Here is a 15,301-nt window from a genome sequence, read left to right as displayed (position 1 = left end):
TCTAGCTAATTTAAACAAGTTAACAAGGCTGAACTCATAATAGATCCCTAATGCAAATATGAAACAGTTCTACATGAAACATACTAAAAAGATCCTAATATGCAATGCAAACTACATGAACACTCTTTTTTTTTGTATAGATTTTTGCAAAAAATTTCAAATTTTTAGGTTTTTCTATTCCATAGATGAAATGCAAGTACTAACATGATTATGCTAAAAATTTGAAATAAGAAAACAAAAAACAACATCAAATGTCATCTCAAACCCTCCCCCAAACTTAAATTACACAGTCCCTTGTCTGAGAGAAATTTGAAGGAGGATTTAAGAATCAAGAAAGAACACAAAAACAAGAAATGCAATGGTATATACAAAGATAGAGTTGGAGTATTACTTGGGATAGGCTGAGGGCGGGATTCATTTATGAAAGTGTTACCAAGTTCTTAAGCTCCCTTCCTATTACCTGAACCATAATACTAAAGAAAACAAGATCAAAATAACAAGAAACTTAAACCAATATGTACAAGGATACCTTTGGGACTTCCTCCCAAGTGAGCTTGTTTAAAGTCTCTAAACTTGACTTTGCATACTTCTTATGCTTTGGAAGAGTGATAGAGAGGTGATGAAGTCCCCTTAGTTCTTAAAGACTGCATTGCTCCTCTTATTCCTGGGTCAATGCTAAAAGAGCTGTGTCTGCTAATAATACTCAGACCTTGCCTTGCTTTCTTTGGAGAGAAACTTCTTACTTTACCATGAAGATTCTTGATTTGCCCCCTTATCTCCTCATCCTTAGTTGTTAACTCCCTCACTGAATCATGTAGGATGTTGACAGTTTGAAGCTTAGACAAACCATTAGAGGAAGGATTTCTTGGCTCTTATTGTTGGTGAAGCTTGGGGATGAAGTCTGGACATTTTGGGTGACTTGGTACCACTCGGTCGAGTGACTTAAGGTGCTCGGTTGAGTCGTAGGTCGAGTGGTAGGTCGAGTGGAAGGCCAAGTGACCTAAAATCTCAGTTTCTACCCCATTCACACCCTCAAAGATTTCAGACTCAGTTTCATGACCTTTCTCTTCAATCCTGAAGGTCTGCCCATCAATAGTTGGCTTCTTCTGCTCAAGCTCTTTAACTTGTGTCTTATCCTTCATTTCAACATTTTATAATAAAGGTTCATGACTCAAGACCATCATTGCTTGCTTATCAATAGAAGCTTTGTACTTTTTCAGCATTTTCTCTTTAAACCGTCCTGAAAATGGCAAAGGTGGCTGAAAGGGAGGAGGAATGAACTGAGCCGGCTTGTTAAAATTTTGAGCAATGACTCGATCAAGCACTCGACCATTTGCTCGACCGTGTGATGGTCGAGTGGTGTCTCAAACTCAGTTCTCTTCTCATTCTGCACCTCTGGTTGGAGAAAATCCTCCCCATCTTGGTTGTAACTGTCCTCAGTGCGCTTTGAAGGTAGTTCTTTGAGAGAGATAGCTTGGGCAGTGGTAAACTCCTTTAGATTGTTAATTGATGTCCCATTGAGTTGTTCAGAAGAAGAAGATTCACTCTTGCTCTCTAGGTGAAGCATTCTGCAAGTTAAAGCTCCAATCTTGATATTAAGGGCACCATATGTGGAGTCCATTTTGTTATTCATCTCTGTGAGCTTCTTACTTGTTTCCATAGCTCCATTAGCTTGACTTTGGAGGAGTTGCTGAAGCATCCTCTTCATCTCATGATATTGAGCAGGAGCTTGCTAGGGTTGTTGTGGAGGATAGACTTGAACCATAAACTTCTCATCTTCACAAACAACATGTACTTGCTTCTGCTGGGTTATAAGGAGTTTATCTATCTTCTCAAGCTTCTCACTCAAGGCTTGCAATTCTTTTCTATGCCCTTCTTCAGAATCAACACCTCCCATTAAGCCTCTATCATATTCCTCATTGTAATTTTCATTGGTCTGAGGAAGGTTCTCTACTAAGTCCCAACCTTCATCTACATCTCTATTCATGAAGCTTCCATTAGAGGCTGTGTCTAGGAGCATCCTGATCTTGGGAAGAACACCTCTACACAAAGTACACAACAAATATTCCCTGCTGAATCCATGATGTGGGCATTGTCTCTGGTAGCCTTTGAATCGCTCCCATGCTTCACTGAAAGATTCACCATTCTGTTGGAGAAATCCTAAAATTTCATTCCTCAAATGTGCAGTCCTTGAACTAGTGAAGTATTTTGCAAGGAATACCTTCTTACAATCAATTCAAGAGGTGATTCTTCCAGGAGGTAGAGTCTTCTCCCACTGATGGGCTTTATCTCCTAGAGAAAAATGAAACACTCGCAGCTTCAAGGCATCCTCACTAACTCCATTTATATTGGTGAGGCTACAGAGCCTGTCAAACTCATCAAGATGTGAAAGGGGGTCTTCAATAGGCAGGCCATTAAATCTGCTGCTCTGAACCATGTAGATCAAACTAGTCTTGATTGTGAAGGTTGTGTTGTGGATAGGAGGAGGCACTATCTCATACCTCTGAGTATGAGTAGTTGGAGCATCACTATCACAAATTTTACTTCTTCTTTGAGGTTCAGCCTGATCATGTGGGAATTCCATTGCCACCTCTTCTTCTGTTTTTTTGAGACTCTGAACAGGTGTTCGACCAGGTGCTCAAACAAGCACTTGACCGTTTGCTTTGAGGTACTCGGCTGAGTGCCTAGTCGAGTGGTACTTGAGAATCAAAACAGAACACCAGAACAAGAAAGAGGTGATGGATGATGTTACAAATCTATGAAAATCTAGAGAAAAGATAAGAGATGATGCAATAAAGTAAAGTAACTAAAAATGGCAAAACCTAGGTTATGAGGTGTCTACAAGGTCTGCAGGGTCTCCAGGGTCTGACTTTTGCGGCCATAAGTGCGAGTACATATATATAGTAAAGAGAGAGAAGCCCTAGTTAGCTAGAGGACAAAACAGAGAGTCAGCTGCAAGTGCTCGACCATGTGCTCGGTCGAGTGCATAGTCGAGTGGTTTGTCTGTCACGTGCATCGAGTCTTCGATCTGGGATGATATCTGTTCAGTAAACTCGGGATAACTCTTGAACTACACCTCCCATTGACTTGAAACCACCAGAATTAGAAAGTTCACTCAATTTTCTACAACTCTCATGAAGGATGCTGAAGATGAATCACAATGGAAGATCTTCATTCGGATCGATCTTTTAGGAGCTTGTTATGAATCCGACCGTGTGCTCGACCGTGTGTGAGGTCGAGTGTTGTTGTCGAGTGCTTTCTTTTACGTTCTTGATGCTTCTAGTCCTCTTGTTTAGCTCCAGAAATAACACCATGTCCTTCATTAGACTTTTAGAGCTCCATAACACCTATTAATACTCCAAATGCACAAATGTATGCAATGCATGCTTCTAAACATCCTAAGTGCATATTTGGACAGAAATGGTTATAAAACCTAAGGAATCACTTCTATATGAAGCAAAATATGAACTAAACAAGGCTTTAAATATGGTAAAATACAGTGACATCAGAATGCCAAAACGCTCCACCCTTGTGTCTTTGTCCCCTTAGCCTCTTTATATAGAGGTAAACTCGATCCTATGCTTCTCACACTCTCTCATTTCCTTAAAACAATCAAAATCTAGCTTAAAATCTTTCTCAAGTCCATCTTCTTGCTCAAGCTTAGTTCTTTTGGTTTTTGGGTTACTAACCTATTAACTTTGAGCTTTGAGTCTATTCCTTTCAAGTTCTCTTTCAAAATGTCTTCAAGGTATAGAGAAACATCAAGACAAGCTGCTATTCGTGAAGCTGAAAGCAAGAAAGCTGCTGATCGCTCCCTGGATCATCGTGATACTCAACTCGCATCAAGAAGAGAAGCTGGTGGAAGCACTCGATCACCCACTCGAGCAAGCAAACAACCGAGTGCTGGTTCGAGTAGGCGGTCGAGTGGTGTGACGAAGAAGAAACATCAGCCAGTTGAGGAGGATCCAGAGTGAACTGAAAGTGAAGAGGAGATGAAGTTCACTCTTCAAGAGCACATGAGAAGGAACAAAGCAAAGGGAAAGAGGCCAGCAGCTGATGTTCAACAAGAAGAGGTTGAAAGAGAGAGTGAAGAAGAAGAAGAAGAAGAGGAGGAAGAAGAAGAATCTGGTGGTTTAACTCCAAAACAGCTCTATGAAGCTTTCATGAGTTTGAGCTTCCAAGGAACAAGATATCCACACAAGAAGACCTTGGAGAAGCTGGAGATTGCTGAAGATGTAGAGTTTCTCTTTGAGAAGTGCAATCTAAGCAAGATCATGTGATTGTGTATGGAAGGGTGTAGACAAGAGAGCTGTGAGTTCTTAGCCACCATCAAGTTCCACTTCTTCCCAAGGATGGATAAAGAGTTGGGAGCTAGTTGTTGTGACTTCACCATCAAGGGGAGGAAATATGAGCTTTCATTCAAGAAGATAGCCAATATCTATGGATTTGAAGTTGGTAGTGAAAGGAATATGGTTATAGCAAGGGAAGAGCTCTTTGCTGTTTGGGAAACCATTGGAGATAGCAACATCTACTCATCTTCTAAATCCAAGAGCTCAAAGATAAGGAGTCCAGTCCTAAGGTACTTCCACAAGGCCTTAGCAAACACCTTCTTTGCTAGAAAGGAGACTGGAAATTTGAATGAGGGAGAGCTTAAGATGATTGATGTAGCACTTAATGGCATCATCCTTCAAGCAAGAGATGGGACCATTATCCTTGGTAGTAGTGTCGAGACTGATCTTGCTATGGTCCTCATTGACCAATTGATTTATTATAGAAGCTGGGTAAGCAAGCTATACAAGAGGGACTCAACTGGAGTTCTAACCATTGGAGGCATGATCACTCCAATGCTAGTAGCTGCCAAAGTACCACTTCAAGGAGAGAAGGCCAAGCCAAGATGAATTGACACCAACTACCTTGCCTCCACTCTCATTCTAGCCAAGGAGATGCACCATGGGAAACACCTCTTCAACTTTGAGCATCCAACACTAAGGAAGACTCAGCTTGTTTTACCCAACAAGGCACTTACCACCATAAGTGAAGGGCTAAACAGTGATTTTTGGCCAGCTGCTGAGTTTTTGTTTGATGGGACAACCCAAGTAAGAGAAGATCAAGATGGAGATGTGGAGATGGCTGATGGGGAAGAACAATTTTATTTTGAAGATTATGAGCCAAATCCAAGGGATAGTAGAGGAGTGAGAGAGACTAGCAAGAGATTGACACTCCTACAAAAGTGGAACAAGTGGCATGGCAATAATTTTGACAAGTTGAAGAAGAAGGTGGGAAGGATGACTAAGTCCATCAAGGGTTTAAAGAAGGAGATTGCTATTTTGAAGAGTTGGAATTCTTCACCAGCACCATCTAGCCCTTTGAGGAGGAGTAGTTCAACTAAAGCATTCTCTAGAGCTGAAAACCCAGTGGTACCAGCTAGAGCTTCGATGCATGAGCCAATTCAAAGGAGGAGAGATTCAAGTCGCCCAGAACAGCAGTTTCTGAGGCACTCGACCGGTTCACTCGAGCACCCACTCGACCGAGCACCTCCAATGCACTCGGCCGAGTACATGCCCAGACCTCCCTATGGTTTTCCAGCTCCATCCACTACAAGAAATGTGGGTATTGATAGCACCATAAGATAGCGTTTTGTTTGTATATGCTATGTTTGACTGAATCGTGATTTAAAGATAGCGTTTTGTATATTGTAAACGCTACAAATTATTTAAGCGGTATAATGATTGTGACGCGGGACAATTTTTTGGTTCGAGATCTTTATTATCCCGCTATTGAAAATGGTAAGAGGGAAAAAACTAAAATTTTGTTTAAGGCAAAATAAAAGAAAACCCGAAAAGTCATTTCTCATTTTTTTGCCACCATCGTATCAGATCAGATCAACAAGTTCTCGATCTCTTTCGATATCGCTCTCACTCGATTTCTCTCAATATCACTCGCTTTCTCAGTCTCTCCCTCTAATTCTCACTTTATCTCACTCGATTTCTCAGTCTCTCAACTCGATTTCTCACAATCTCCCTGGAATCTTCAATAGGTATGTTTTCATTCACTCGTAGCTTATTTGTTTGTTGGAATGGAAAACGATTTTCATTTGGGGTTCCGATTCTTGGGTTGTGTGAACATTGATGCGGAAGTTTGTGATTTTGGGTATCGATTTTGATTTTGGGTTTTGATTCTTAGTTTCGGTGAACATGCATGTCGAAGTTTGGCACATTTATTGTTTTAATTTTGATTTTCTGTTTTGATTATGATTTTTGGGTTTCGATTTTATGATTGAAACTGTTCTTAATTTATCAATTTCAGAAATGGCGAAGACAAGAGGAGGAGGTCAAGTTGGTCCTCGTCGTAGTAGACGTAATCAAGGCTTGGAGGTAGAAGAGATAACAGGACAAGTTGCTCCAACAGAAACACTAAAGGTGAATAAGAAAAGAAAAGCAAAGAAAGTGGCTAAGAGAAGCATGAAAGAAGCTGCTCAAGATGATGAGGTAGAAGATGTTACACCGCAAGCAATGTCTGAAGATGAGAAAGAAGATTCTGAGAAGGGTAATGACAAAGATTTAACACCGGATGCTGATCAGACTGAGAAAGCAATGTCTGATGATGAGAAAGAAGATTCTGAGAAGGGTAATGAAAAAGATGTAACACCGAATGCTGATCAGACTGAGAAAGCAATGTATTAAGAGGAGATAGAAGATTGTGAGAAGGGTTTAGAGAAAGATGTAACACCGGAGGCTGATCAGATTGAGAAAGCAATGTCTGAAGATGAGAAAAAAGATTCTGAGATAGAAGCAGAAGCTTGTTTGACTGGACATGAACAACAGGAGGATTAAGAAGAAGCTGGCAATATGGAAGAAGCTGCCAATATGGAAGAAGATGGTGTTTGCAATGGTCATGATAATGCGATTCCTAGCAACACTGATGAAGGAAGTCAGGTACCGGAGGAAAGAGTGAAAGAAAGAAAAAAAAGAGGACCAACAAATATGCGTAAAGTGGCTGAAAATCCTAATGAAAAGGTTTCAGTTACTTTCACTGACTTTGGTGATCATGTTGGACCTGGTTCAATAACATTATCATCTTTTCTTGGTGTCCTTGTGAGGGAACACGTTCCGGTTACAATTTCTGATTGGAGGAAAGTTGATGCAGTTACTAAACAAGCAATGTGGGAAGAGATTCAGGTATACATTTATATGCAACTATTTTTTGTTGAACAGATATGAAACATGTTTGACCTTTGCTTGTTGTATGTGATGCAGGGGAGGTTTAAATTGCAAGAAGAATGGCAGAGAGTTGTTATCTTGAAGCAAATGGGAAATATCTGGAGGGCTTGGAAGTCAAGGCTATTTTCAAAAGTACGCGCTGCGAAGACTGCTGCTAAGAGAATAGACTTAAAACCTAGCAACATCCCATCCATTCAAGTGTGGAACTCTTGGGTTAGGAGCAAGACTAACTCAGCTTTCACGGTTAATTATCTACAACTAAGTAACTTTCTTGTTTATATGTCATGTCTGATAGATTTAATCACACAGATATTTATAATGTAGGAAATAAGTAACAAGTACAGGTAGATTAGACAAAATCAGATTCCTCACACCACCAGCCGCAAAGGAATGCTTCGTTTAGCTGATGATATGGAAATAGTAATTGTCAAATATCTATATATATTGTATATCTTGTTAGAATAAAATGGTATTGAAATATTTATGTACTTTATATAGAAAAAAAAAGAGTAGAGACCCAAGTAAGGTGACGAGGAGTAAGGTATGGATTGCGGGACACACTCACGTTGATGGTAGACCTGTGAAGCCTCAATTTGCTGAGACTATTGTAAGAATTCTGGAACTTGTTATATTGTTTATAATTAAATGTGTGTATAATTACAATCACTTGATAATCACTCTGAGTTTTCTTGTGTTTAAATGTTTGTATCATGAGCAAATACAATCACTTGATAGTCAAATGGACTCTACATCAACTGCTGATAACATAAGGGAAGATGCTGTGAGCAAGATTTTGGGAAAAGACAAACCTGGACGAGTAAGGGGGTTTGGTAGAGGGATTACGACTACTAAGTTAGCATTTCTGCAATCTAGAGACGCAAAGATGGCAGAAATGAAAAGTGAGATTGAAGAGTTAAAGGGCATTGTCCGAGACTTAGCTGGAAAGAAGGTAATCCATTTCGTTATTGTTTGGTCAATTGGTTTGGTTTTAAGACATTTACGAATTCATTTTCCTTATTTCAGACAAGTAATAGTGATACTGAAACATCTGAGAGTATTGGTGGATTCTAAGAAGGAGCTAGAGTACAAATATTTGATTGGATTCAATCAGGAGATGTAGTTGTTGGTGAAGGAGAATTATGCTCTGCTGAACCGATGTACAAAATTGGTCGTATACCAATTGGTCCTAATGCAATGGCTATCCTTGTTAAGTCAACACTAAGCTCAGAAGCTTCTCTCTGGAGGCCTATAACCGATGTGCTATATCTTGAGGAAGCTGTGGGATGCAAAATACCTTGGCCAATGGACAAGGTGCTTTTGTATACGGATCCAGTCGCTTCTGAAGATGTATCCATGGTAAAGTTTTCAAATCTTCTTTTCTTGTGGTTAAGTGATATATTTCTAATCATTATCTGTCTACATTTTAGCAAAACAAGGAAGGTGAAACTCGAAGATGCAAAATATATGATTGGACTAATGAAGACGATGAGGTTATTGTTGAAGGTGTTGTGTGCTCAACTAACTCCAAAGAGAAGGTTAACAATATATCTCTAGGTCCAAGTGCTGTTTGTATTGAAGTTGTGATGGTTTTCAATGATAATGCTCATTTGTGGAGGCCAACTACTGAAGCTAGTTTAATTGGTGATGCAATTAACGAGAAAATTGCATGGCCAGTCCTAAAGATTGACGTCACGGCTGCAACCACTACAGATGCAACACTACCTAAAGTCACGGTATGTTATTGAAATTAAGTTATTTCATTTGTTTGTCTGTTGATTGATGTTGGAACTTTCATTGATGTTGGAACTTGTTTCTATTATTTGCTTAGAGTTGTAGAGTCCAGGCAGCAATAGTTCCACCAGAAGTCCAAAGCAGAAGTGTTATCTTTTATATTGCAGCAACTCTGGATGTAAGGTAGCTGAAGGAAGAGTAGTTTCAACAGATCCGAACGAGACATGCCATCATGTACCCATAGGTCCAAATGCAAGCAAGGTCTTGGTTGAAGTGGCTAAGATTGGTAATGCAAAGGTATGGAGGCCAAATTCAGAGATTGAATACATTTCTGATGCAATAGGTTCAGTTGTAGCATGGCCAAATGATAAAATAAAGTTTGTGTGAATGGATGGGATGTTGCAATTGTTGGAATTTTTATTTGTATTGTAATGAATTTTTATTTTGGTTAATGACTGATTAGCAATTGTTGGAATTTGTATTGTAATGAATTTTTATTTTGGTTAATGACTGATTAGCAATTGTTGGAATTTGACCGGTGCGGAAAATTTCAAAAATTAAACCGGTTTGGCTAATTAAACCGGTGCTGGAAATTTCAAAATTAAACCGGTTTGGAGATGTCTAAATTAAACCGGTGCTGGAAATTTTGAAAATTAAACCGGTTTGGACATGTCTAAATTATGTCTAAATTATGTTCAAACCGGTTTGGAGATAAAACCAGGAACATTTCATCGATTATGTCTAAATTAAACATGTTTCAATTATGTCTAAACTAAACCGGTTATGTCTAAACCGGTTTGCTAAAAAATTGTATTGTTGTGCTTCCTTTGTGCTCTATACTCAAAAACATAAAATTAAAACTCTAAACCTCAAACATTATAGTTAAATTTCTAAATCCTAAAGTATAAAACATAAACACTAAACTCCAAAGTCTAAACCCTAAACCCTAAACCCTATACCCTAAACTAAAACTTAGTGTTGGAATACTAACTTATATTAATTGTTCTTAATTATAAAATTTACAATTATAAGAAATAATATTCTAACATTAAAAAAGTAATTTATTTTATATGATAATTTTTGGATTTAAAATGTAAAAAACAACTCTTAACCAATGAGAAGTAACCTCCCAGATTATAGGATGAATCCTACACCGTTAGATAACGCCGACTATGATCTCAGCCGTCCTTTCTTATTGTAGACGCGATTAATGTACACCGTTGATATGTCTCGCTAACTTTGATCTGGCCCGTTAATTGTTCTTAGCCAATAAGCAGTAACCTCCGAGATTGCAATCTTGGCGAAACCTACACCGTTGATCTGTCTAGCTAACTTTGATCTGAGCCGTTATTCTTCTTAGCCAATGGTGCTAACCTCTGAGATCGCAAGCTTACAGAACACAACTCATCTTTAGGGTTTACCAAAACTTCCCCAACTCTTCCTTTGTGTTCACCAAATCGTTTCAGAACGGATCCATCTCCATCATGACCAAATGGATAAGACATGGATTTCGCTGCCAAGGTATACAGTAAATTCAGTCAAGCTTACTTACATTAACCAACAAAATTCTTTTCGATGCCAAATGGAAATCTAAATTCTTTTCCAATTTACAATGTAGGAATAGCATCGAGCACTTAGAAGGAGCACCAAAATTCGCCAATTCATCAGCAAGAAGATTGGGCAATCTGTCTGAAATGTTATGCCCATGTAGAGATTGTCGTAATGTATGCCATCAGTCTATAGATGAAATTATTGAGCATCTAGTGATAAGGGGTATGGATAAGAAGTATAAGACTTCTTGTTGGAGTATTCATGGTGAAAAAAAGCATCTACAGAAGATAGTGGTCCTCAACATGAAACAGAGGCATTTGACTTGTTTAAGACAGCATTCTCTATGGGTGAAGGTGAACCAAAACAGAGGAATGATGATGAAGCATTAGAGGCAAACGACGGTGAAGCAGTAGAGGAAACTGAGTTTAGGAAAAAGTTAAGAGAAGCTGAAACTCCATTGTACTCTGATTGTATCAAATACACAAAGGTTTCAGCAATTATGGGACTTTACAGATTCAAGGACAAGAGTGGTGTGTCAGAGAGCAACTTTGATCAGCTGTTGGATTTAATTCAGGACATGCTACCTGAAGACAATGATTGCATACTATATAGGAAGGAATTTGAGAAGTTAGATAGCTGTCCAAGATGCAAAGTTTCAAGATGGGAGAAGGATAAGCACAATAATGAGATAAAGGTTGGGATTCCAGCAAAGGCCCTTAGATATTTTCCAATCAAGGACAGATTTAGGAGGATGTTTAGATAAAAAAAGATGGCTGAAGATTTGCGGTTGCACTATACCAATGGCACTGAAGATGGTACAATGTGACACCCCGTTGATTTTATATCATGGGCACAAGTGAATGCTACATGGCCAGACTTTGCTGCTGAACCAAGGAATCTTTGACTTGGAATTTCTACAGATGGGGTGAACCCTTTCGGCATGCAAAACACCAATCACAGCACATGGCCAGTGTTGTTGGTGAACTATAACACACCTCCGACTATGTGTATGAAGGCTGAATATATAATGTTGACTTTGTTGATCCCTGGTCCAACAGCTCTTGGGAATAACATAGATGTTTACTTGGCACCACTGATAGATGATTTAAAAGATTTGTGGGCTGAGGGTATTGAAGTCTATGACTCATTTGCGAAGGAGAATTTCACACTTAGAGCCATGCTGCTTTGGAGTATCAATGACTACCCAGCCTTAGGAACATTGTCTGGATGTAAAGTGAAGGGGAAACAAGCTTGCAATGTATGTGGAAAAGATACACCTTTCAGATGGCTTAAGTTTAGCCGTAAGTTTTTCTATATGGGTAATAGAAAGAGACTACCGCCTGGGGATCGTTACAGATATAAAAAAGCTTTGTTTGACAACACTGTTGAGGACGGGAATGCCAAAAGGATACAAACTGGCGCTCAAATATATGAGACACTACAAGCTTTTAGGAATGATTTTGGAAAACCTCTACACAAGGAAATTAAAAGAAAAAGAACTGAGTTGGAAGATGATGAAGTGGATCAAGAAGAAGAGTGTGAAGAATCAAATGATCTATGTCGGTGGAAGAAGAGATCAATATTCTTTGAACTACATTACTGGAAGGTAAAGTAAAGTAATTGAACTATATTCTCTTATTGTTGGATTTGAATAAGCTAGCATAACAGTTTGTTCCTTAATGTGTTAGGATTTGCCTGTTCGTCATAATATTGATGTTATGCACGTAGAAAAAAATGTGTCGGATGCTATATTGTCTATCTTGATGCAAAGTGCTAAGTCCAAAGATGGTTTGTAAGCAAGAAAAGACTTAGAAGATATTGGAATCAGAAATCACTTGCACACAGAGGTCAGGGGAAAGAAACCGTACTTACCTCCAGCAGCCTACTGGTTATCCAAGAAAGAAAAGACCATTTTCTGCCAAAAGGTTATCTAAGTTTAGAGGTCATGATGGTTATTGTGGTAATATTGCGAATAGTGTTTCAGTTAACCCTCCAAATATAGATAGTTTAAAGTTGCATGATCATCATGTCCTAGTACAGAACTTGTTACCAGCTGCATTAAGAGGGTTGTTACATAAGGGTCCTAGGATTGCCATCAATAGATTATGCAGTTACTTCAACAGGTTGTGTCAACGCATCATCGACCCGGAGAAACTAACGACAATGGAGACAGAGTTTGTGGAAACAATGTGTCAACTGGAGCGCTTCTTCCCTCCATCCCTTTTTGATATTATGTTCCACCTTCCAATTCATCTATCAAAAGAGGCACGTTTGGGAGGACCAGTACATTTCCGCTGGATGTATCCCTTCGAAAGGTTTGATGTACTCATTTGCTTCAATATATGTATTTCCTGCAATTATGTTCAACTAATATTCATTTCTTGACTGAGTTATAGGTACATGAAAACACTTAAGGCTTTTGTTAAGAATCATGCAAGGCCAGAAGCATGTATGGCTGAGGGGTATTTAGCTGGAGAATGCGTTGCATTTTGTTTAGAGTTCCTTAAAGATTCAGTACCAGTTCAAGAAACAGTTAATCGCAATGAAGATATTAAGGCTGATAGAAGCGTGGTTGAAGGTCGACCTCTGCAGAAGGGTATAGAAGTTACCCTATCAGATAAAGATAGAGACATTGCACATCGCTATGTGCTAATGAACATGGCATCTTTGGATCCTTATATTGAGTAAAAGGTAACCATTTATGTTTCATCTACTTATTATTATTATAATTTCATTCTCAAAACTTTTGTTTAATGTAAAATCAGGATGCATTTGGAAGAATTACAAGCTAATGATGCTCGATGTGCTAAAAATGAATCTTTGTTATGGAAAAACCATACTGAGCAGTTTGCATAATGGCTTAAAATAAAGGTTTCCAGATGCAACTTGTCTTCTTGATTATTTGTTATAAAGCTTGTTAAATTGACTGATTAGCTTGTTAGGTTCATGATAATGTTTTGCTTGATGACTTGTTAGCTTATCTTATAGCTTGATGGCTGGTCTTCTTGGACCAGATTGTTAGCTTATCTTGTAGCTTGATGAATGGTTAGCTTAGCTTGTAGCTGGATGACTAGTTTTCTTGCCACAGATTGTTAGTTTCATGATCATGTTTTGCTTAGTGACGGGTTAGCTTAGGTTGTATCTTGATGACTGGTATTCGTGATTATCATTTTAGTACTTCAGCTTGATGATCAAGGTTGGAATTTTACTGTGGCAGATTCATTCAGACTCAACAAATAGTCATTCTAAGGAGATAAGGTGGTTGGCATTTGGACCAAGAAATGTTGCTTTAGCACATAAAAGATTTATCGTTAATGGGAAACGGTTTAACACAGATGCGGTTAAGCGGAAGACACAAAACAGTGGAGTAACTTATGAAGCATTTAGCATGTGTAGATCAAGTGCTCGAGATATGAGACAAGTCGCTGATATGCTTACATATTATGGAGTGATAAAGGAGAATTTACTTATGGACTATCACATGTTCAAAGTGCCGCTGTTTAGATGCAATTGGGCCAACACAGGGAATGGTGTGAAGGAGGAAGATGGTTTCACTCTTGTCAACCTTCATTTGAACCAAACAGCCTATTTGAAAGATCCATTCATTCTACCTTCTCAAGCAAAACAGGTTTTCTATTCTAGGGAAGATGATAATTCAAATTGGTATGTTGTTATGAGAGCACCACCTAGAGGCTATCATGAGTTGGAAACAGAAGAGGATTTAGGTGTTGCACCTTTGCTTGTCCAAGAAGTCGATGATTTGGATGATGAAACTTGTGATGATGATAGTGTTTATGTTAGGGATGATTGTGAAGGCTTGTTAGTGGTAGATTGATAGATGTTTGTGGTTTTTGTAAACAATGAAATTTGTTATGGTTTTCTAAACATTAAAATATATTTATATATTTTGTATTAATTTTAATTGGTTTTTTTTACAAATATTCGAAATAAATATTTTATTTTAAATAATAAATAATTCGTAATTCATTTTAATAAATAAATTTTGAATAATTTAAAAACAAACTAATAACACGAAACATTTGCTATCTTTGCTATAGGTAAAATCAAATTAATGAGTTTTAATAGCATTTGTATCACGTTATTATAAATATTAACAATTGCACAGAAGACAGCGATATCGTTGTATAGTTAACTATAGCAAACTGGCAATCTGCTATTAAAAGTGTCCGACCCACTATAACGGGCGATCTCAGAGCGTTTTAGGAAATGCTATAATTGTAAACTCATAGCGTTTAACAGCCGTTATTAATACCCATATTTCCTGTAGTGAGCAGGCTATCCCTATGGCCAAGCTTACCCTCCCATCCCACCCCAATACTTCATGGATCCAGCCCTTTTGCAGCAATACTACCAGCAGCAAGGACAACAATTTTTCCCACCACCACCAACTCGACCAGCCCACTCGACCGAGCACTCGACCGAGTACCAGTCGATGGCCATCGTCGAGTTGCCTCCTTCCCCACCTCAAAATCTAGCTCCAAGCTCCAGCTACACATTTGACAGCATGAATAAGGATGTGGACAACTTCTTCCACAACCCATAAGGTACCAATATCACCTCTCTATTGTAAATACCATTGCATCTCTAGTTTTATTTCATTTTGAGTCTTGAATCCTCTTTGAAATTTCTCTTACACAGTGGACTGTGTAATATAAGTTTGGGGGAGGGTTTGAGATAGTATTTGATGTTGTGTTTTGTATTCTTATTTCAAATTTTTAGCATTATCATGTATTTGCATTTCATCTAAGGCATAGAAAAAAACAAAAAAAAATTGAAAT

General features: G+C 38.5%; 1 non-coding gene and 2 pseudogenes across 1 annotated transcript; all 3 read left to right on the top strand.

The window, feature by feature from the left end:
* The first annotated feature begins 2,075 nt into the window (after positions 1 to 2,075).
* On the top strand, positions 2,076 to 2,181 carry LOC147920713 (small nucleolar RNA R71). Its single transcript, XR_015591884.1, has one exon. It is a non-coding gene; the product is annotated as a small nucleolar RNA R71 (small nucleolar RNA).
* Positions 2,182 to 6,902: 4,721 nt separating this feature from the next.
* On the top strand, positions 6,903 to 9,338 carry LOC147920712 (uncharacterized; annotated as a pseudogene).
* Positions 9,339 to 10,645: 1,307 nt separating this feature from the next.
* LOC147920711 (uncharacterized) lies at positions 10,646 to 14,337 on the top strand (annotated as a pseudogene).
* Positions 14,338 to 15,301: the final 964 nt, after the last annotated feature.

Source organism: Camelina sativa, chromosome 19 (assembly GCF_030686135.1).
Source record: "Camelina sativa cultivar CO46 ecotype springtype chromosome 19, ASM3068613v1".
NCBI classification, from domain to species: Eukaryota; Viridiplantae; Streptophyta; class Magnoliopsida; order Brassicales; family Brassicaceae; genus Camelina; species Camelina sativa.
Note: the sequence above shows the minus strand (reverse complement) of the source record. Positions and strands in the feature narration are given on the sequence as shown.